Source organism: Melospiza melodia, chromosome 11 (genome assembly GCF_035770615.1).
Source record: "Melospiza melodia melodia isolate bMelMel2 chromosome 11, bMelMel2.pri, whole genome shotgun sequence".
Classification (NCBI taxonomy): domain Eukaryota; kingdom Metazoa; phylum Chordata; class Aves; order Passeriformes; family Passerellidae; genus Melospiza; species Melospiza melodia.
In genome coordinates this window covers 11,545,660-11,567,246 of record NC_086204.1, presented here as the reverse complement: position 1 = coordinate 11,567,246, position 21,587 = coordinate 11,545,660, and the positions used below count along the sequence as shown (strand labels likewise).

Below are 21,587 nucleotides of genomic sequence, written 5' to 3'. Positions count from 1 at the left end.
TCAAATTAAACTCTTCAAGAAGCTAGGATTAGAAACATTTATTCCTGGTCAGAAAACAATTAAGGTACAGTCACTAGAATTGTTGTTCTTCCTTTTGATCCCTTTATTTACAGAACCATAAAATATGCTGACTTGGAAGGGATTCACCAGGATCATCGAGTCCAGCCTCCGGCCCTGCACAGGACACCCCAACAATCACACCCTGTGCCCAAGAACATTGTCCAAACACACTTGTTGAACTCCAGCAGCCTTGGTGTTGTGACCATTTCCCTGGGGAGCCTGTTCCATGCCCAGCCGTCCTCTGGGTAAAGCATATTTTCCTGATATCTGACCTAAACCTGCCCCAGCTCAGCTCCACACCATTTCCTTGAGTCTTGTATCTGGTCACAAGAGCAACAAGATGAGCATTTGCTCCTCCACTTCCCCTCATGAGAATGTTGAAGGCAAGCTCCTGTGGATTCCCAGTTTGTCTCACTCTCATGGTAGAACACAATTCCATGATGCAGTACAGCAATTCATGCAGAGAGGAAAACCGCAGACTATTTCAGGAAATGCTGGCTGTGCCTTCTTTGGGGGCTACAACAAAAACCCCACAACCCAAACCCAAAAAACCACAAACCAACCAAAAAAAACCACTTCAAAACAACAACAACAGAAGCATGGGAGCATTATTTTCCTAAAAATACATTTTTTTTGTTTTTAAAAATATTTTGACAGACAATTCTCAAAAATATTTATAGCACAGCTTGAAGGAAACAATATAGAGATCATCTCATAGCACACACACTGTAAAAAACAGTATTTTACTAGTAAGAGTTCACAAACCAAAACAATGGGATGGATCAGAGGAGAGAAGAAGGGCTATTATCCCTACAGGTACAAGTAGTTACGAGATTCCTACAGATTCACACAGAGACATAGTGACATGCTATAAGGCATGAAAAGTATGCGACAGAGAGAGAAGAACCAAGCCTTGATTTCCTCGCTCTGCTCTCCCCCCACCAGTCTTAGCCACAAGAACATCCATCTTTTCACAAGGCTGGGCACCATTTTATGGCTTTACAACTACAGAAATGCACAGACAGATTTAGAGAACTTGGAAAATTACTTTCAGTTCCCTTGTTATATCAGAAAGTTATTGACAACCACTGCAAAATCTGAAAACACTGAGGTGTTTGCAAGATGAGACCCACTCAGTATTTTCAGACAGAACCATACCATACCATTGTATTACCATGAGAAGCCTTGTGATAGTTTAGATAGGAAAAGAAGCCTGAAATCCACAAGCAGGTAGGGGAAAGAAGAAACTGGTTTAAAGTCAGAACCTCAGAGGAGATAGATGGGAGAAATAGGAGGTTTTGTTGCCACTTTGCTCGTGAAAAACAAGGAAAGAGGAGGGTTGTTTCCCCTTCCCCCAAATCAGCTGTGCAAGATCAGTTACCTATAGACAACTTAGGCTGATTAAGAAATCTCAGATTGTTTGCCTGATATTCCAAATAACTCTGCTGTTCACAGATAAAGGTCTAACTCAAGCCAAAGCCAATTTCAAGTTTCGTTGTAGCTTAACTCTACCAAGCAGCACAGCTGTAGCAATGGCCTCATTATGTATATTACCTACTGATTTCACACTTGAATCCATTTTAAAGTCCTCCATGAGCCTTCCCATTAGCTTAATAATGAAAAGTGTATCAAAGACCATCTTGCTAAGTTGAGTGAAAAATTCAAAGCAGTCCCAGTGAGACGGAGCTGCTGAAACCATGAAATAACAGTGGTCACTGAATTCTGCTCTCATTGTGATACTGCTAATTATTGTATTTGGGACCAAAACCTGAACATCTGAGACAGGCAGAAGGGGACAAGTTTTTGTGTCTTGACAGATTTGTCACTGAATGTAAGAATCAAAAAATTAAATTTAGGCTATTAGATGGCTGAACATCATCCCTCTCAGCTGTTTTGTACTTCACCCCAAAATCTCATCAGGGCTTAGAGTACATTAATTTAAACAACTCATCTATGAATAAGGGAGAGGAGTGTCTATACATTACAGCACATAACTGCTGTAGCTACAAAGCAAAATTTCATTATAGCATTCTTTTCTAGACATGGAAAAGAATCCCAATTTCATTATCACCTGCAACGATAGCTGTATTTTTTTTTTTATTCTATTTAATAAGAAAGCAGTAGTCCAAACTTCTGTCAAAATGAAAGAAAAATAAAACAAGCCAGTGTCTAGGGAAAAGTTAAAATTTCTACACCAAAGTACAAAAATGGGTGGATAGAGCAGTTTTCACTAAAGTTCTGGTGGGTAGAGTACCTAATTTGAAAGAATTTATACCATCAGTTGAGCAAGATTTTTTAAGGAAAAGGAAATATTTAGTTGTCAGCATCCTAACAGTTCAAACTGAAGTGTAATCCTTGGGACCACCCATGTGTTACTTGTCATTAATAAATGACAACAAATGACAATAAATTATGACATCCACATAACCTGTACACTCCTTTACAATGTGACAACACAGAAAGAGTTTTGGTTTAATTTCATTATTTGGATTTATATTATTTAAATTAAAACAAACAAACAAAAACATCTGCAACAACTCACCAGAACCACTAAGCTGCATTCAGATTAAATTGTCTGTATAGCATATGGAGATGGCTGGCACCTGTTTGTGGTGAAAACTCAGACTCCCCAGATTTAAGTGGAGAACAGAAAATTAGTAGAAGAAAGGTACACATATAGAGATAAGCAAGGCACTGACATGGAACATTGAAGAAAGACATATTTTAATACAGTTTTAGGGAGTACATCCCTGGCTGAGGAAAATATCACATCTCATAATTTGCCAGAGAATTCTCATCACTACACAAATAGTCAGAGTTGGTGAGAGAAACAAAACAAAAACACTGAGAACACAATCTATTATCATATCAAATGGGACATCTCCCAGCTGAAACAACATCATTCCACTTTCCTTACTGAGGCAGATATGAGGCAGAAATGCCTCAGAGCTTCTTTCAGGAAAAAGTAAAATGGACTGAAATATTTCAATGCATTATGTACAGAAGCAGAAAAAGATTTTGAGAACAAAAACTTACATTTTTATTAAAACAGATGACGTTTCTCCACTACTTGTTGCTTACAGAACTCTGTTATCATCACATCTCCCCACTTCCCAGGAACAGCAGGTTCAAGAAGGAACTGGAGAGATTACTGTGCAAACAATAATAAACTATTTCAAGAAGTAACAGCTCAGAGAGAAACAGCCATTCCTGTACTACCAATAACAGTTTATTTTATTTCTTAAGTACTTGAGTTCCTTTTGTGTATGGCTGTGAAGGGAAGCTTCACTTCAGTGCACTCCAAAGATCCAAACCCCAGAAGATGACAGAATAATTTAAATTAAAAATATTTAAGGCCTTATTCCCTCCAGCCTCTTGATCTTCATATTTCAGTTGCTGATGTTTCTCGTTTCAGCTGCCCTAAAATGATGAATACCTCTGGGATCCACACAGAACCCAAACCATCAGAACAAGAAGGGATGACAGAGATGTCCCATATTTGGCCATGTAAAAACCGAAAGGAAAATATTAAGGTGCCACAAAATATTGTGCCAAAAACTGAATTGAAGTAAAAATTAGTGTTTCCTAAGTGAAGGCAATGGGACAGGAGAAAATCTTATCATAGTCTAGGTAGAGGAACATGAATTTTAGATCTGTTAAGAAAAGAAGGATCGAATTTCCACATTGCTTAAGTATTGGTTAGAAGGATACAGATGAGAATGCTTTTATGAATAAGATCAACAGGCATAGTTTCAGATTTTAAAGGATTTGAGAATAGCTTTAAATACATGCACACTCATAGGAACCTGGTAACATTGCCCAATAAGTAACTAATAGATTTGTGGAGAATATTTTCTTGTATAGCAACAGGAAAGACATAAAACTGCATCTCCTTAAGAAGAAAAACATTTAAGTCCCAATTCCCATAGTCATGAGGAGGCTTGTAAATATTTTTACATACTTTAATAGCATCCAATTATAATTTTGTGCTAATTGCTTTAATCAGCCCAACCTGAAGTGTTATAGTATTTTTCCATAATTAAGGAGTACCACATGACAACCAGCGCTTTTCAGAGCTATTACAGTACTTTCTAATGCTATAATAAACAAAGATCATGCATCTTAATTATAAACAATAAAAATTCCATACACATTTAATTATATGCTACAGTGAAATTCCCATAACTTTAAAAAAAAGCTCTGCCATGATTATTAAGATGTTGCTAATATGAGCTCACACTAATGGGCTGTGCCCACTATTAATGTCAACGCAAACAGTTTACATCAGGAATCTGTATCTCCAATTTAAATGTTAATGGACTGACTCTTTTTCATTTATAGTGCAAGAAAAGGATAAAGCTGCTGAAGCCAATGAGATTATGTGAAACTGCTAACTAGCTTATTACTGGCTCTGTCTCCAAATGCATAGAATGGAATATAATCAATTCTCTCACACCTATATCCTTACGTCCTGCCAAAACAAAGAAAAGCATATCCCTAGTACCAGTACATACTGCATTTGAATCAGAGCAAAATTATAGGTCTTTCATGTGAATGAGCCTAATAAATAAATATCTTAACTTGTATAAACCATGGATTACCTTTAGGCCAAAGGTTAACAGGGCATGTTCCAGTCCAGCACATGAAACGTGAGCAGACCCCAAGGCAGCAGTGCCATGCTACTCATCCCTTCTGCAGTTCCCAAAGCAGCAGCTCCTTCTCCAAGGGGTCTGTGGGAAGGAACTGCAGTGATGGACAAGTGCTGAAGCATCGCTGTTCACTCTGGATGCCACTAGTGGATGCCTCCCCAGCACACAATTATAGGTTTGAACAGGGATCACTCATGATTTTAAGAGATGAGTTTAGATATTATTTCCAAAAAAAAGCTAATTTCTGAAATTTGCTCTCTGTGGGTGTATGACATGACACTCACTGGATAAATGCCTTTGACATACACAGTTTACATATCGGCTCCGTTTTTCAGACAGATCAGACTATTCTCTCACACCAGATAATGTGATACATGATAGTATCACAGCGACAATTCAGATGGCAAATAAATAACCATGTATAAATAAATCTGTCTATAAAACAATGCCCAGAAAAGTAATTTGTATTGCTATAAATATTGCTAAGATCTTCATAATAATTTAGAAAAAAAATTTAAAAGGGATAGTTTTGCATTAAAACACCATTTAGCTGAACAGCTGCTCTATTTCAGGTACTTCCTGTTCTATTTTGATTCTTTACTTTCACAAGCCAGAGAAACCAGGTTCCATTCTATTTTCCTTCTTGGCCTCAGCAACACACACATTGACATGTCCTCTTGAAGCCTGTTACCAGTTCCCACAGCTTATATCACCTCATAATAAACCCATGATAAGACTACCAGGGGACAAATCTCACAAGAAAAGGTAAAGGTATTCTCCCCTTCCCTATCTCAACATTATTGTGCCCCCAGTTTACAGCCACTGTCATCATGAGCTGTAGGAACCTCTACTTCCAAGAAGTTCCTATAGTCTAAAGCAGGAATGTCAAGGGAGGTATTTGTGCTGTGTTTTCTGCATTTCCCTTCCAGAATTTCTTTCTTCCTCTCATTTTCTCTTTGCTTCTTGCCAGCAGTTTCAGAACAAGCCTTAAGTGCAAAGTAACAGGCATTAATTAGGCCCACTGGTGTGCTGTTCTGCACAAGGAATCCTTCCTTGCCACAAAGAGCTTATAGACCATTATCTCCTTCTTTTATCCTCCATTGTGCTTTTTTTCTTACTGCCTCCTGCCCACCTTTTCTTCCCTGCTATTTAAATTTTAACATAGAGGTTTTGCAATACTCTTATTAGAGCTGCAAGAGCTTAGAAAAAAAAAATTGTATTAAATTAATTATTTTTTATTTAAGACCTCTCAAGACCAAAGAAAGCATTATTAGAAGTCATGGGAGAAATATCTGAGTCCCAATCAGCAAAGACGAAAGTTCTGGAATCAAATGTCAATACTGAGTAAGGAGAATCAGGTTACATGCTTAAACAACACAACTGGAAACTGTAATAATTTAGTGACTTCTTTGCTAGTCAGTGATAACACCCTAGGGATATTATGGTATTTAAAAGATGATCTTAGACTACATATTCAGGCCACTTCTTAGAGCACATCTCCTTTCCTGGCCAGCAGCACTCTCAAACTCTCACCCACAAGACATGTTCCCTTGTGTGACCATCCTTCTGCAGCATCAAAGTAGGACAGTTCTAAGGAGAAAAGATAAAATGAATTCCACTGTGCTTGGCTATGTCTATGAAATTGTAATATTTGCTTTTTCCTGACTGCTGAGGATTGCGCGTCCCATATCTTCCTCTCTTAGAAACAACTTCAAACTTCCCTGGTCATTTTGAGATTCAAGGTTGGCCTTTGCAGCCTCACTTCCCTTCTTTCCATTTCAGAAGAGTAAAATGTCAAATTTCCTGCAAAAAGTAGGAGAAAAGAAAGACATTGCAGCACAGGACAGGAAAAGTGCTTGATATCTTTATTTCCATCAGCAAGAGGAAAAATAATTATTTCTGAAGGTTCTGTAAGTCCTTAAAACAACTAGAAAAGCATAGTTGCCTGAAGATAAATGTATTCTTCCCTAATCCCTTTGTAACACATGGACTACCATGTACTATTGGTGATCCATGAACCACAGCTGGCCAGTCTCATTTCAGACCCCCAGAGATTAAACCTATCAGATTGTCAGCCTCCTGACAGACTGGGACTTGCTGAAAAGAATGAATTTTCCACGGTATTATTTAAGTGTCACTAACCTCATCTAAGGTCTTCTGGAATAAGAGCTTTTCCCACTTGACTTCACTTGGTCCTTGTTGTGTCACCGTTTCAACAGTGAATGCTAAATTTTGCCCCTAGAAGTTTACATACAGTTTTGATTGCCTTCAGTGTGCATTTAAACCAAGTACACATGTACCAAAGTGGAGTGACAGTGCTACTACTCTGAGAAAAACAGATTAATATCAGGCACTGAGTGCACTAATTGAACACTGCACTGGTCCCAGCACCAAGTGATTAAAAATCCAAGGCACCTTCAGAGAGAACAGAAAGTAGATAATTTTCTTCCTCAGAACCTAAATTGCAACTAATGTTTCTGCTCACACTAAAACAGCTGAATACATCACTCTTCTTTAAAGGATTTGAACTCAGAAATCTTCTTAACTATGTGGAGATCACTTCAAACACTTTTAGGCTGGTTTTTGGAGAGCATCATAAGCATGTTGGCAGCTTTTGTTCTCATCCAGGGATTTTCCAGAGAGCAACACACACCATTTTTTCACTGGTTCCTTAATACTGACATTGCCTGCAATGTGGGCAATCATCTTACTTGCTCTAACATAATTTCTCTTCTACAGTTCCAGTCCCAGCCCCAGATGCTCCACACATCCAAAATCTGCCCACAGTAAATTGAGATTCAAGGAATAATCTGCAGGTGTTAAGAGCAGTTAAGGAAAAAACAAGAGTGTGTCATATAGAAGGAATATATGCCATTCCTGGAATATATTAATGACACAGGAACAGGTGAGAATTTTGAGAGGCCAAGAAAGACATTGCTTTCCTTCCTCCCTTATTTCAATACCTTATTTTGAATTGCAATTCGACTACTTATTCATTAAAATATTTTCTAGGATCAGTAAGATTGGTAGAATTTGTACCTGACCAGGATTGGTACGATGAGGGCCATTATGAACATTCTATTACTGGTCTCCAATACTCCTTATTTGAGTATCTGTCAGAAGACTTGTTATAAACTTTTTACAGAATTTGTAGCTGTCATTTCAATTGCTTTGGGATGAAATGTGACCTGTTTCCATCCAAGCGGAAGCCTTTCAGGCTGTCTGTGTGAAACAGACCAGAAATAGAAGTGTTTTCTTCATTGTAGATGCAGCTTCTCACACCAATCCCAATTTAAACCAGAAATATCACAAACAAATCTAAAAGGTGCAGACTTCAAATCAAGATTAGGAGTTTTACATTTGTCAATCAGCTGCTGAGCTAATGTTCTCTGGTACAGAAGAGAGTGGGAACACATCAACCATTTTGGGAAACCATGTTCAGACACTACAGTGCAACAGTTCCAGCCCTGGCATTGGAAGCAAGCTCATTATGGCAGGGCCTGCCTGGCTTTCACAGCAGCGTTTGACTCACAAGGACCATCCCAATCACAGGTCCTTGGCAAGGCTTGTCCCAGTCCTACCTCACAGCCTCTTGGGCACAGCTTGCCCCAGCTACTGTTGTTTGCTCTTGAAGTAAGTTTCAAGAGTCACAGCTCCATTCTTGCATCCTTCCACAGTGCCTAAAAATTTGAAATAGCACCTTCTGCCACAGGCAGTATTTTTTCTACTGCAGGAAAAAAAAAAATGTAAGCATACTTCTTAAAACCCTAGGTTTTATGTTCCAGTTAGGCAAATAATTACAGGTTTTATTACACAACAACTAAAAAAAAAAAAAAAAAATTAATTTTCTTAGGTTCTCCAGAACATATTTTAATTTTCATCATGTTCTCCAGAATTTGCCTCATCTTTATATAGTATCATAAATTACTTTTATAGTAACATAAATATAGCAATAATCAAAATTGGCAGCAATAAATAACTAATCTTATATTGGGATTTTATTAGACTAGAAGACGGCTCAAGCTGCTGAGCTGCATCTTCACAGGACTGTTACATGACAATTTGCTGGAAATTTTTGATTCTTTATAAGCCTGCAGGCAATACTCAAATTTCAATTCTTTCTAAAAGCTCTAGTTTAGTTATAGACATCAACTTAGGAAGTAATCAGAAAGGTGTACAAGAAGTAGAGTTACAACAGCATTCTAATCAAATAAACTAATTCATTCCTATTTAGGCCAAGAGATGCATCATGGTCCCTGCTGACACAAGGAACATGGAAGTGTTAAAAACCACAATCTTCTATTTCAGCAAACAAAACATTTAGATCATTAGGCAGTCAACAAAGAAGATTTCTTTGGAACCATCTCGTTTTCCCCCCTCTCAACACTTCAGCCTTTGGTGATAAAGAGAGCGTATTGGACCAACCTTACCCTATGTCCCCTTTTCATCATCCAGCAAATTACAGCTTACAGGCTTCTGCAAAGTCTGTTTGTGCCACTTACTCATACAAGCAGTAATACTTTTCAGTGTGAATGCCATGCCAGGAGCCCATAAATGAGACATTTAAACAGGCAAAGATGAATAAAAGCTACTTCCATAGTATTTTAATGTGACCTAGAAACTGGGAATTGAAACAGCGCTGACAGTGGGAACTCAAGATTTTGCAATCAGAGGGTTTGTAATAGGCTCTGAACACCAGGGAAAGAGAAACTGGCTATTTTGTATTAGCGAAGTAGTTACAAGAAATTTTTGCAGAGAAAAAAAAGTGGGAAATACAATGAAGGAACAATTTTTGTATGCTTCAGCCCAAACTTTTTTTGGATGGGTGTCATAATCAGAATAGATTTCAACACATCCATTAGGGTCTGGAAATGAGCGCTAGTTCTTGCTGATGAAGTAGCACAGGTTATATGAACAAACTGGAACATTCTAACACTGGTGTTACTTCATTGTATATAAAATATAGATGGGCTTGATCATTTAATATTTTCAGTAGGTATTCCCTACCTCTGATTTTCAAAAAGAGACTTACCAGAGTAAGAATAGTCTCTCTCAGTCTCAGATATTGCCCCCCACTCTCTTGAACACACAGTAATTTTAAAGCATTTTAAATATACACAAAAGTGTTTTAAAGGTTGTGTATTTAATTTAATTTGAAGGACCAAGATTTCCTTCCTAGTAATCAGGGAAAAAAAATTACAAATGCAGAATCTGAAATGTTCCAAGTTTAACAAACACAGTGAAAAGGAAACAGTTCTGTTCCTTTGCCGTGCCTGAAAACAATGATATCCCAAATTCTGCCAGAGGAAAAACAAATTACCAAAGAACCACAACACTACTGTCCCAGCAATTCACCCTACACAGCTCCTCCAGCCCCACAGCACAGCTCAGCACTGATAACCCCCACTGATGCCTCTTCCTGGCCCAACCCTTATCAGCTAAAGGGAGTCCGGCAGACAGGCCAGAAACACATCGCATGAAACAGTTTGAGGACTGAGCCACACAATGCTCTGGAAATGCTTTCCACACTCTGAGCTCAGTTTCAGTAGCCAGCAGAGTACTAGCACCAGCCAGTGCTGCTTCAGGATGGCTGGAGAGAAAAGTGTTCGAACAGGTCACAGGTCAGGGAAATATCAGTACTTAAACTTACCACTGATAGCTTAGAGTGGTCTGGCTGAGCAGGCTGTGATTTTTTTTTTTACAGGTGTACAGAATTATTCAGAAATTAATTCTATCAAGTGCAGCTTCAATCTTTCCCATGGAGAGCAAATAAAAGCAATGTTTAGCTACCTGCACTAAATTCTTGATGAATCCATAGTGACAGAGTATTTTAGAACTGAACAATGAATACATTGATGAAGTTGAGATCAGCCCTTGGACAATGCAATAATTTGCAAAGAAGAATAAATTTTTGATCTAAAGAGTTCACTAAGTTACTTACCACTTAATCAAAAAGCACAGTCTTTTCTAACTGCCCTCAAAAGCACTTCATAATAGCAATGAACAGATTTACAATCCATCTTTGATTTAGGCAGAAGTTCATTGCAACCATCTGAGACATCTGCCTCTTAAAACATATTCTGGGTGTCTGTCATATATTGCCCCTCTGATAACTGCTACTGAGAATCTGCACAATTCTGGTGACAACTGAGGGGATTGCTTTTTTCGTCATTAAGAGACTTCTAATTCCAGAAACTCAAAAGTTGGACATTTGCTGGATAAGTATAAGTCATCTTTTCTGTTCAAGAGACTATTTTTTTTCCAGTTTAATAGCATCCTGCACTGTAACACTTGACCTTGGAAATATTAAGAAAAAATAATCCAACCAAAACAAAACAAGAAAAGCAAAAAAACACATACACATCCAAAAAACCACCAGCAGCACAAGAAGGAGCACAAGAAACTTCTCACTTGGTTTCATCTCCTAATCCATCATCAACTAGTTGAAGAACTAGGGTGAGTTGTTCTCTATCACCATGAAAGAGTTCAATTTCACAGTACTAAAACTCACCACTTCACAGCAATAGCTTTGATGACACACCAGGGTAAAGCCTTTATAATATAAAGCATGGATACCAGGAATAAATACTCTTCTGAGGTCAAGGGAATTGGATTGCATAGAAAAATAAGACCTCAAAAGCAGTATAATAGAGGTATTCAGGGTGATGGAAGTGCTCAATAAAATAGAGCTTTAGATATTTTTACACTGATGAAATAAAAAATTTAAAGGATCACTCACTACTTAAGAAAAGAGGAATAGCAAAACATAAGCAGATTAAGCCAGGTAGTTAAAATGTAATATAGCACTTGTTTTTTTTCACAAGAAATATAAGCTGATACACTACAACTGTGTAAAGAGAGATAGTTCCTGAATGCCTCAGCTAGCCAGTGTTACAGTTTCTCATGGTAGAATTTTATGTGTTTAAAGAAAGATGGCAAAGCTGAAGTTACTGCAGTTAGAGATCCATCAGGGAGGATGTGACCCTCCTTTAACAACACAGTTATCACACCTCCATTAGGCAGCACATTGATTTGGCATGCTTAAATCTATCATTATCTTTTCTGATTAATATCAAAATTGCTGCTTGCTGATCACTTAAGTAAAGGGGCTTTTGTGTGGGGGAAAGGGCTGACAAAGATCTGATGTTAAGGCACAAAGAAATAGAGAGACAAACAGGGAGTTCCATTTTCAAGAGAATACCCTTTCAAGATATTATCCCCCAGGGCCACTGTAACAGAATGCTGTATTTAAATCAGCAGGTCGTGCACTAGAAGATGGTTTAACTGCTAATTAACACTAGATGATATGCTGAAAATTACATGCTAATTAATTCTCTGTAGATCTAAGTGCCCTTCCTTCTATATCATTTTCAGTGAACATATTAACATGGGGAATAGAATGGCATTAATTACAGATTCACATGACAAACATGTGAAGCTATATTAAATAGTTGATGGAGGTTAACTAAAAAGAAAGATGTGGGTCAAAGTTGTAGACCACAGGCCACAGTAGCATAAAGATACCCCACATTAAAAAGAAGAGGGCATATATTACCCATTCAATCTTCCTGTCAGTTTGATGTTGCTCTCTTATATTAGATTTTCTTGCAGGAAGATCACTATTCTGAAAATTGGATTCATCTGTGCAGAATAGTCTCACAAAATGAAGGCAAGAAATGGAAATAAATAATCTTGTTCTTTTAGAAAGTGACAGTGATTACAGGTTTGGGTGGTTTCTTTTTTATAATGTAACTATTAACCATCCCCACATCACAAGAATTTGAAAATAGCAGAGAAATCAGTTGTGTAGGTTATAGAAATAGCTAAAGAATCAATATGCTAAATACTGGTGCAATAGTCCCACTATAGAATAAAAGAAGCCTTTTAAGTCAAATATGTATGATAAACATATACAGAGTTACTGATTTTTTAGCTTGTAATTTAAGGTCTGGAGCTTCCCCAAATAAAGTAAAATCCAATCACTACAAACAAATCAAACATTCAAATGTAAGATATTGTCCATACTTCAAGGGTCTCAAACTCCAAATACAAGCTATAGGTCAATACAATTCAGAGGTTGAAAAATTATACAGAAAAAGCAGTTATAATGCTAAAATTACATTTTCTGTTTGTCAGATAATGGAACACCTACATGCATGGCTATTTCTGTAGTTCAAAATCTTGAGACTTTTCCCTTCCAACAAAAGCACTGGTAATTTGTCATTAGAGAAACATTAGTTACCAAGGCCTTTCCTTAAATTCTTTCCTTGATACTGATAGAAATAGATAGATGGATGTAAATGTCCTTTATTTTCCCCATAGAAAGCCACCTCTTCAGTCAACATATGTCTTTGAATTAAAAAATAAGCAACAAAAACAAAAGCCACACACAAAAACAAAAGTGCAAGGCTTCCTAAAAATTAAAATTTTACCTCCATAATGTACATTTGTCTATTGGAATTGAAAATTTCTGCTTTCTTTATACACCTGAATAAGATCATTTGGGGAACTTTATTAAAAGTAATGCTCATCTCTAAATAACAGATAGAAAAAGGAGAATATTACAGCAGTTTTGTTTTATTTGATTTTAATAGCACAATAGCTAACACCAAATTAGGAATCAGGGAATTTGGTGCATGGACACTAATAACCAAAACTTGTGCCCCAGAGGACTAAACTTTTATTTGTTCATGGTCTCCAGGGAAAATAGCTGACATTTGGTCATCTTAGAGTTTCCAGATTAAGAACCAGAACATGCCCACATGTATAGATAGTTCACTATCCAAAATGACCAGAATCATCTTTCATAGGAGATGCAGATGCACAACTTCAAATAAAGCTTTTCTCCCTAGTGCAGAGTAGTAACAAAACTTTACTGTATGTTTAACATTTTTCTTGTTGTAGGATGTTGTTAATAAGTATTTAACTCTTCTATATAATGTAAAATACAAAAATCCAGAAAAAGAATACAGCCAGAATTTTTTACTTTGCTAGAGACAGCCACAGAACACATGCAAAACAGTTCCAGGTGGATCAACAGAAAGCAAAAATAAAGCCTTACCACAGCTTGTTGAAGCTTTGTAGTTCTCTGACCAAAGGAAACATCCACTATTAAAAATCTTTTTACAAAGACTTTGGCACGTGCCTGCCTAAATCAGCTTTTAAAGCTGGCAAGAAAACACCAAAGAGCTTAGTAAGATACTGAATGGATGGAGGATAAAAGAGAAAATTGGTGGTGGGATGGGATATAAAGCAGATGAGAAATCAGATTTAGGTGAATCTAGTTTAGGCTGATCATCAATCTGATTCAGCTCTAACCACTGCACCTGGTCTCATTTGAGAAGTCCTTACTGCACTAATTTCATTTCACATTTTCCATCCAAGATATTCAGAATTAAAAGGAAAACATACTGTAGGCAGTATGTAACTGTCCATAAGCACCTTTGGTCATGACAATAACCTTTGTGGAGATTCCTTATCTTGGAAGGGTGATCCTCTAAAGCACTGATGAACTTTGAATACCGCTTGAAAGTTTTTAATGACAGCTCCTGCACAGCTGGGTGAGCTGAGAGGTGTGTTGAGTAAATTAAAAAGTTGTGTAAAGTAGTTATGCAACTGCAGCCAGGTATAACATGTCATTAGCAGAGCAAAGTTACCAACAGCTACACATCTCACCTCTTTGTTCCAAACAGTGTGGCTTTTGCAGATGGATTACATTTACTAAATATTTGAAACCATTCTTAGAATAGATGAGTGAAAACAATTGTTCCCAGATGGGTGTTTTTAATATGCCTCCCCTTTTCCATCACATCTCTTCCTTCAAGGGTCCTCATGCATTAGGCCCCAGCTGTATTCACAGACTTTCACAGCAGCTCTGTATTTATAGACACAAAAAAAATTTGAACTCTGCTTCCTTGCACACTGAGGTTTGCATCACATCTGCTACTGTCAGACAGTCAGGTATTGTCTAACCATCCACCCTGTGCAAGACAGGCAGAGAACACTTAGCAGAAACTGATGAGGTTCTCCTTGACCCCACCACTAACCAGAGGGTTTTGAACCCTGCAAAACTTACCTTCCAATGAGGAGACAACGCAAAAAATCCTTCATTCCCTCCCCACAGCTGTTTTTACCTTTAGGGCTTTCTAACAACTAGGCTGCAATATTTTTCAAGCATGAGTAACTCTAGTAGTATCTATTGTTTCTTGAAGACATTTTCTTCACCAAGAAGCACCTACTGAGATACTTAAGTGGGATTTCTACGGCCTTTTTGCCAACATTTAAGTTAGGAACCATTAACACAAATGTAAAACATCATAACTAAGCCCACAGGGAGCCTTCTGAGCCCTCTTGGCCACAACTGCTCTGAGAGAAGCCCTGCAGACCCATTATATATGGTATTTTCTAGATATATGATATCTGACTTAAAAAATGTAAGACTTTTCCACATTGTTTACAATTTTAAGCTTGAATTCCTTACAGGAACAGAGATCACCAAAAAACCCAACTACAAACATCTTCTGTACCAGTTGAGGAGGGGTGGGTTAGCCTTGAAAAGGCAACATCATTCCACTGTGGGGGTATGCAGTTTCTTCTATTTGAAATCTAATCTGAAATCTCTTCACCTTAACTTCTTCCTTCCTTGCAGTCTGTGAGAATACATCTTTACGAAACAAGTTCCAAAGATTGTTGTAACAAATATCTGCTGAGTACATCATAGTGGTAGAATTTCTATTTCTTAAATATTAAAAAGAGGATTAAGATAGGGAAAACTAAAAACTACTCCACATCTTGCACTTGTACACTAGTAAGCAGAAGACCAGAATGTTTTCTTTATTTGATGAAAATTATCTAAACATAAATAAGCAGGATGGTTTAACCACAGCACGTTAAGTGATTAACACATACACTACCTTTTTAACTGGGAGTAACTACTGCTCACCACAAAGAGAGTACCCAGGGAAGCTAGGACCCCATGAGATACTGACACATGTATTTTTATTTAAAGATGTGTATTTACATTGATTTTCAAATACTTACTGTTAGCTTCTTCTATAAATTAGAGAAGTACTCGAGTTTCTGTTAGTGCCTTAACCCTTCACTGCTACAACAAGCTGCAGCAGGTTGCTCAGATCATGAAATTTTCTCAAGAGGTTCTGTAAATAACATGGTTAAAAGAATGTGTTAGTTTCTTAACTTGAAGATTAAAAAAAAAGGACTGTATATTTATATACATGTGAATGAGTATTAACTAAAACATACAAGTATATATTGACTACTTAGCTAAATACTAAAAGTTCAAGTTGCTCAGTCTCCCTGAATAGGATAATAATGTTATATAAAATTAGTTGAGCCATCACAGTTACAGTCATATCCAGTGGATTTATTTTGCTAAATTTAGAGCCAACATCTAGGAAATACAGCATGTTCCAATGAAGAAAAATTCACATTAAGTTTAAGCTTAATCACAGATTAAGTTCACATTTCTTTCTGAAGTTTAAGATGTAGGAAAAACTTGGAAGCACTCACAGAATCAGCGCACCCTTAGCTGTGGGGACAGGTAGAAATTCTTCAGGGGGAGCCCTGTGGCCAGGGCTGATGCATCCTCCCCTCCACCACAGTTCCTGGGCAGTGCCTGCACTGGCTCCCCTCCCCACCAATTCAGGGGTGCCCAGAGCTCTTCGCAGGCACTGCATGCATCCCTGCTGCTTCCTGGACCAAAGTGGGCTGGAGAGGAACTAAACATTCCAGTGTTCCTTTCTGGCCAGAACAGGCTTTTACAAAAACCATTGCTCCTCTGAACTACATCCTGCAATTGTTGGTAGCAACACAACATTTTTTTCTCTCCCATCACTTTCCTGCTCTCACTCCAGTCCCCACCAGGGCATTGCTAGGAGCTGATCCCAGTTCACAGGTGGGTGCAGCTGGGGCCTGTGCCCCTTGCAGGCCCTCCTGTGGGGCAGGGCTCACTCTGCTGCCTTTACAGTGCCAGTGCCAGGAGCTGGGTGACACTCACAGGGGGATGTGACTCCTCAGTTCACAAAAAATATTCTGAAAACTTGCAGAAATATCAAAGCTATCAGTGTAACACAGGGTGAAGCTTTTGTGCTTCTTAACTCAGCACACCTCTCAGCATGGACAGCAGGAGTTCTGCTCACCTAAGGGCTAAAGAATTTGGCATAGAATATATAAAATTTAAAGTGCCTTTAAAAAAAGACACCCAAGAATTTATGCTGCAGTGCTGAATTAGACAGTACTTATATACCAGCAATTATTTCAGGGTATTTTTCCATTTTTGTCCTGGAGCATGCAGACATATTTTCCAGTGCAGGATAACACAGAAATAAGTACCATAATCTCACTGGTGTCTACTCTTAGCATAAAACCAGGAGCATGGCTGTGCCTAAGCTGTTTATTCAGGCCAAGTGCCCAGGGGGTTTTTCTGGGCACCATCACACCCCAGCAGAATCTGTCTGCCCTGGGCAGAGTTTGATCTCCACTATTGAGTTTCTCTCCATCTCTACTACAACTTCTAAAACTTTGATTCCTGCAGGAATCAAATTTAATCTGTTTCAGTATATTTTATGCTCCTCTGATTTATTCAAAGCTGAATAAAAGCATTGCAATACTTAGGTTTCCTATTTTACTTTGGGAACTACATTATTAGTAGCCCCATTCAGGAACTAGATTAACTTGAGCCAAGCAGATTAAAAACCCAAGCTACACCTGTGGTATTCAGCTTGCTCTTTAATCTTATCCACTAAATTAAAAAAGCTCTGGATAAAAATGAGACAGGTTAACCTATCACTTGTCTCATAGAAGGGTCTTTAGGGTAAAAGAAGACTCAGTTCTCCTGCAAGCCTGGTAAATTTTCCCCTTCTTTGCTGAAAAATACCACCTCTGTACCAAACTATTTTACTTCATTGTACAAAACAAACCATCCTTCTGGGCTGTACATGTGAGAAAACTGTTTCACTGTATTGCCAAATACAAAGAAAAACTCTACATTTCTTACATTCGATTGGTACTACATGAAAAATTAAAGTGATTTATTTTTTAAAAATTGTTAATTGATAACCAATATATTTATTATCTGATATGCCATCATTTAAGATTATTCTTTTTTTATTATAGTCTAGTCACATTCTGATGTTATGTGAGATTTCTTGTTTTTATATTAACTAAAATTGAGTGAAGGGTGAAAATAGTAACTGTATGAAGATATATAGATATAGATTAATGGTTTTAATATAACAAGCATATTTGTATATTAGCATATATGAGAGGACCAGCTATTAAATACTTCATTTTACTCTGTATAGGGTAGAATATACCTAGATGAGCTCAGACAGATTGAACAATAAAACTAACATGACAAAATGGGTTTTAAGTCAGGAAACAGAACAGTAGAACAATTTCCTGAGTTATTTAAATGCTTTCATTTAAGAAATGTCATTACATACTTGAATTACACTGGAATATAATTATATAAACACCACAAATAACGATGTTTTACCTACAAAACAGAAGTTAAGGGAGGAGAACTATTTCCTGAAATATTTCTTTATTTTAAGATCAGGTTCTGGTTATTATAAGAAATAAATCAAAAGAAATGTTTTAAATTTCTTTTAGGAGTCTGTGTCCTTTATATTTATACACATACTTATCTTAAAATATCTGATAGGTGAATATTTAGTTCCCTGCAGGTTTAAGATTCAGCCATTACACAAAATCCCTCCTTCTGAATTATTTTGATAACCTTAATCAGAATTTTAGATTCACAATTTAGCATCACTGAGGATACTTATGAAAAGACTGCTTCTGAGCAATTAATTCTAATATTTTTACAGGCTTAGTCAGAGGAGTGCATTTTGCTGCTCACGTGTTCTTGGTTTTGGTATTATATGAGCTAGAAATTTATCACAAAGATCTGCCTGGTGTGTCTAGCTGAAAAGAAGGATAATAGAACAGTATTATCAAAAAATAAAGACTAGATGAACAATCTGAAAATTGTGTTTACTCGAGAATTTCAAATTTAATAGCCTGAGAGGGGGCAGATGAAAAAATAATTGTAAAACATGTATTGTAGAATGCTTGCTATCTTCTAGAAATTTTAATATTGAAGTATTTGTAATTGAGCACAAGCTTACTAGCACCACTGATTTCAGGGATTACTGTAAAAATAACTATGAATAGAATTTGAGCCTTATCCAGGCCCAAAATCTGAAAGACAACTGTGGCTGTTCTTTCTTCCTTGCTCATGAACCCAAACAACCCTGATTCAAACCAGGCGTGCGTGTTATGAGTAAAGGTCACTGTCCTGCCCATAGTAACAGTATACTGCTAAAAGGACTTTAAGTGGCATTCTGTCACATTGTGACACAAATTATTTCAGTCTCATATATGTATTTCTTCACCAATTATCCCATAAAACTGTACATTATTACCATGAAGTTCACCTCTTCAAAATAATTTTTGTCTTCTATTTAGCATTTGAGAAAAATGCTTGCAAGTAATCTTCTCCCTAGATGAACAGGGCACATGGACAGAGATCCACTCCTCATCTCCCTCCTCTCATAGTCCTTGCTGGTAACACTTGGGTTTGAAATACTACTTAAGTATTTTAAATGCTGTTAATCTAGCAAAAGTTTTTGAGAGCTTTATTTCTCTTTACGCAGACATGAAACAGGGACATTAAAAGAAATGAAAAGAAAGGCAAGTTAGGCTATTCAAATCCCTCAGGATAGGGAGAACTGCTCTAAAGATAAATAAACCAAGTACAAGGGGATGTGAGGTAAAGTGTAATACCATTCAGGGAAAAAATAAGGCAATAATATTCTTTCCGAAGAAGTGGCATATACTCTTAGCCATCCAAAGGAAGTGCTTTTCCTTCACACTACATTTATTTACATCCCAGAATGAAAGTGATTTATGCAGAGAGGGATCAGAAAATTCTGACACGGCTGTTATCAACAGAACTGCTCTTTATGCTTGTTTCAGATTAAGATTGTGCATGTTTTAAAATATAGCTGGTACTTCAAAAAGACATTCCACATGGTCAATAAATGTTCAATCATTAAGTATGTAATTTTTGGAAACTCAAGATGTGGATTTTGGAGGTAGTTTGTTTGGCCCCAACAACATACTTGTTGCTGTAGCATGTTCCAGCTGCAATCAGTCTTGTAGGGGGTGATGTGCTCATGCAGGCTCTCTGCACAAACCCTAAGAAAATTGCTCACGTGAACCAGTAAGAGAAGGAACCTAAATCATACAGAAAGACTTAGCAGAAAGAACTTACACACATAATGCACTTTTTACCCCTTAAGTGTCAAGAATGGCATGTCAAAAGAAGTGAGGATCCATCCTAAAAACCAGAATATTCCAGGAACTGCAGAAAAAAATTTAAAGTCATAGGAATACAAAGAAACTAAAGGAAAATTTTGTGTTTGAGGTTTTTGCAGAATGGAAATGTGAATTCAAAAGAAAAGTATTTCTTCTCCCTGAATGGTCTGTTCAAGTAAAATGACATGTTTCTTTAGTAATAGGATTAGAAGTTATAAAACTCTTTATGGATGGAGACTGTAAATGGCCATGGAACATTTACAGTTTATTATTTAAAGTGGTTAACAACAGTAGGTTTTGTTTCTGTCTTACATGGCCTTGATTTTGTACAGTCTGAGAATAAGTTCCCCAGAGGTCTGTACGTCAGCCATATTAAGGCAAGTACACATGGAACCACAGAACAATGGGGTGGGAAGGGCTGGGAAGACACATAAAGAGGGGATAAAATGGTCAAAAAACTCCTGAGACTCAGGTGATTAAAGAGAAGTCTCCTCAGAAAACCTGTTCAACTTGCAAGGGACACAAGAACTCATGTCACAACACTGCAGAGTTGATTATAGTAGAGTATATTGACAATCCCAGCTTTTGGCCAAATGGCTGCAAACATCCAACCTTTCTGTGGGTTTTCTTCATGAGGAAAGGAGAAGGTAGCTAAAGTAACACCAGCAGTGTGTGGCTCTACAAGTAAATTTCAGCCAGTCATAGTAAAAGTCTCCCTTACCTGCTATTGTTATATATTCATCCCTACCTACCTTCAAGGAGTGAGCCAGGTTTATTTATTTGTCCAGACTAACACCATTTAGTGCTGTTACATAATCTCTTTTCTCCAGAGGAAACAAGCTCAAGGCTAACACTGCCTTGTAGTTCAGACAAAACAAATGACTCCATATTTGACTTGTCATCAAAAGGAGAGATTTAAAAAAAAGAGCCAGGGTATTTTTTGCATTCCTACTTTCTTTACTTCACAGAATGGTATATGAGAATCCAATTAGACAAAAAGGAAGAGAAAAGAACAAAAATATTTTTAAAAAGATACTTTTGTGTATATTTTGACTTTACATATTTTGATTTTTGTTACCAGACTCTGAGGACCAGAGGTATAACCAGATGATCTAAAAATGGCAGACACCTTATATAGTGAATTAATGCGTTGGCAGGTTTGTAGACCTTCCACTTCAGGCAGAGAACCTAAGAAAAATCTTTTTGCAGGTGCCCACATTACATCTTCTTTGTAAATATCCTCCTTTCAGCTGTGTTAAGGAATTGCAAAAATACAGTATGCAATGTCATGCAAAAATGCCCATACACTTCACAGATACGGCGTGGAACATGAGCACAAAAAAAGGGTCACCCTTAGCTGGCAGTACACACTGTTCAAGCTGGTAGGGGAAAATAAGGCATTTTCACAAAGCCAACAACAGAAGAATATGCCCACTTCTATTTCAACCATGGTAATAAGATTAATATTATTCATGCCTTTCACAAAAGCTCTTGGCTTCAAGGCTTGTCCCTCTCTAGTAGTGCATACCAAGGTAA

At 37.3% G+C, this 21,587-nt stretch overlaps 1 long non-coding RNA gene across 1 annotated transcript in view; it reads right to left on the bottom strand.

Moving 5' to 3' along the window:
• LOC134422772 (uncharacterized) overlaps nucleotides 1-21,587 on the bottom strand; it is a 62,425-nt gene that overhangs the window by 37,030 nt on the left and 3,808 nt on the right. The window contains exon 2 of the long non-coding RNA XR_010028930.1: nucleotides 15,750-15,865. This is a non-coding gene — a long non-coding RNA (uncharacterized LOC134422772). The remainder of the gene's footprint in view (nucleotides 1-15,749; nucleotides 15,866-21,587) is intronic.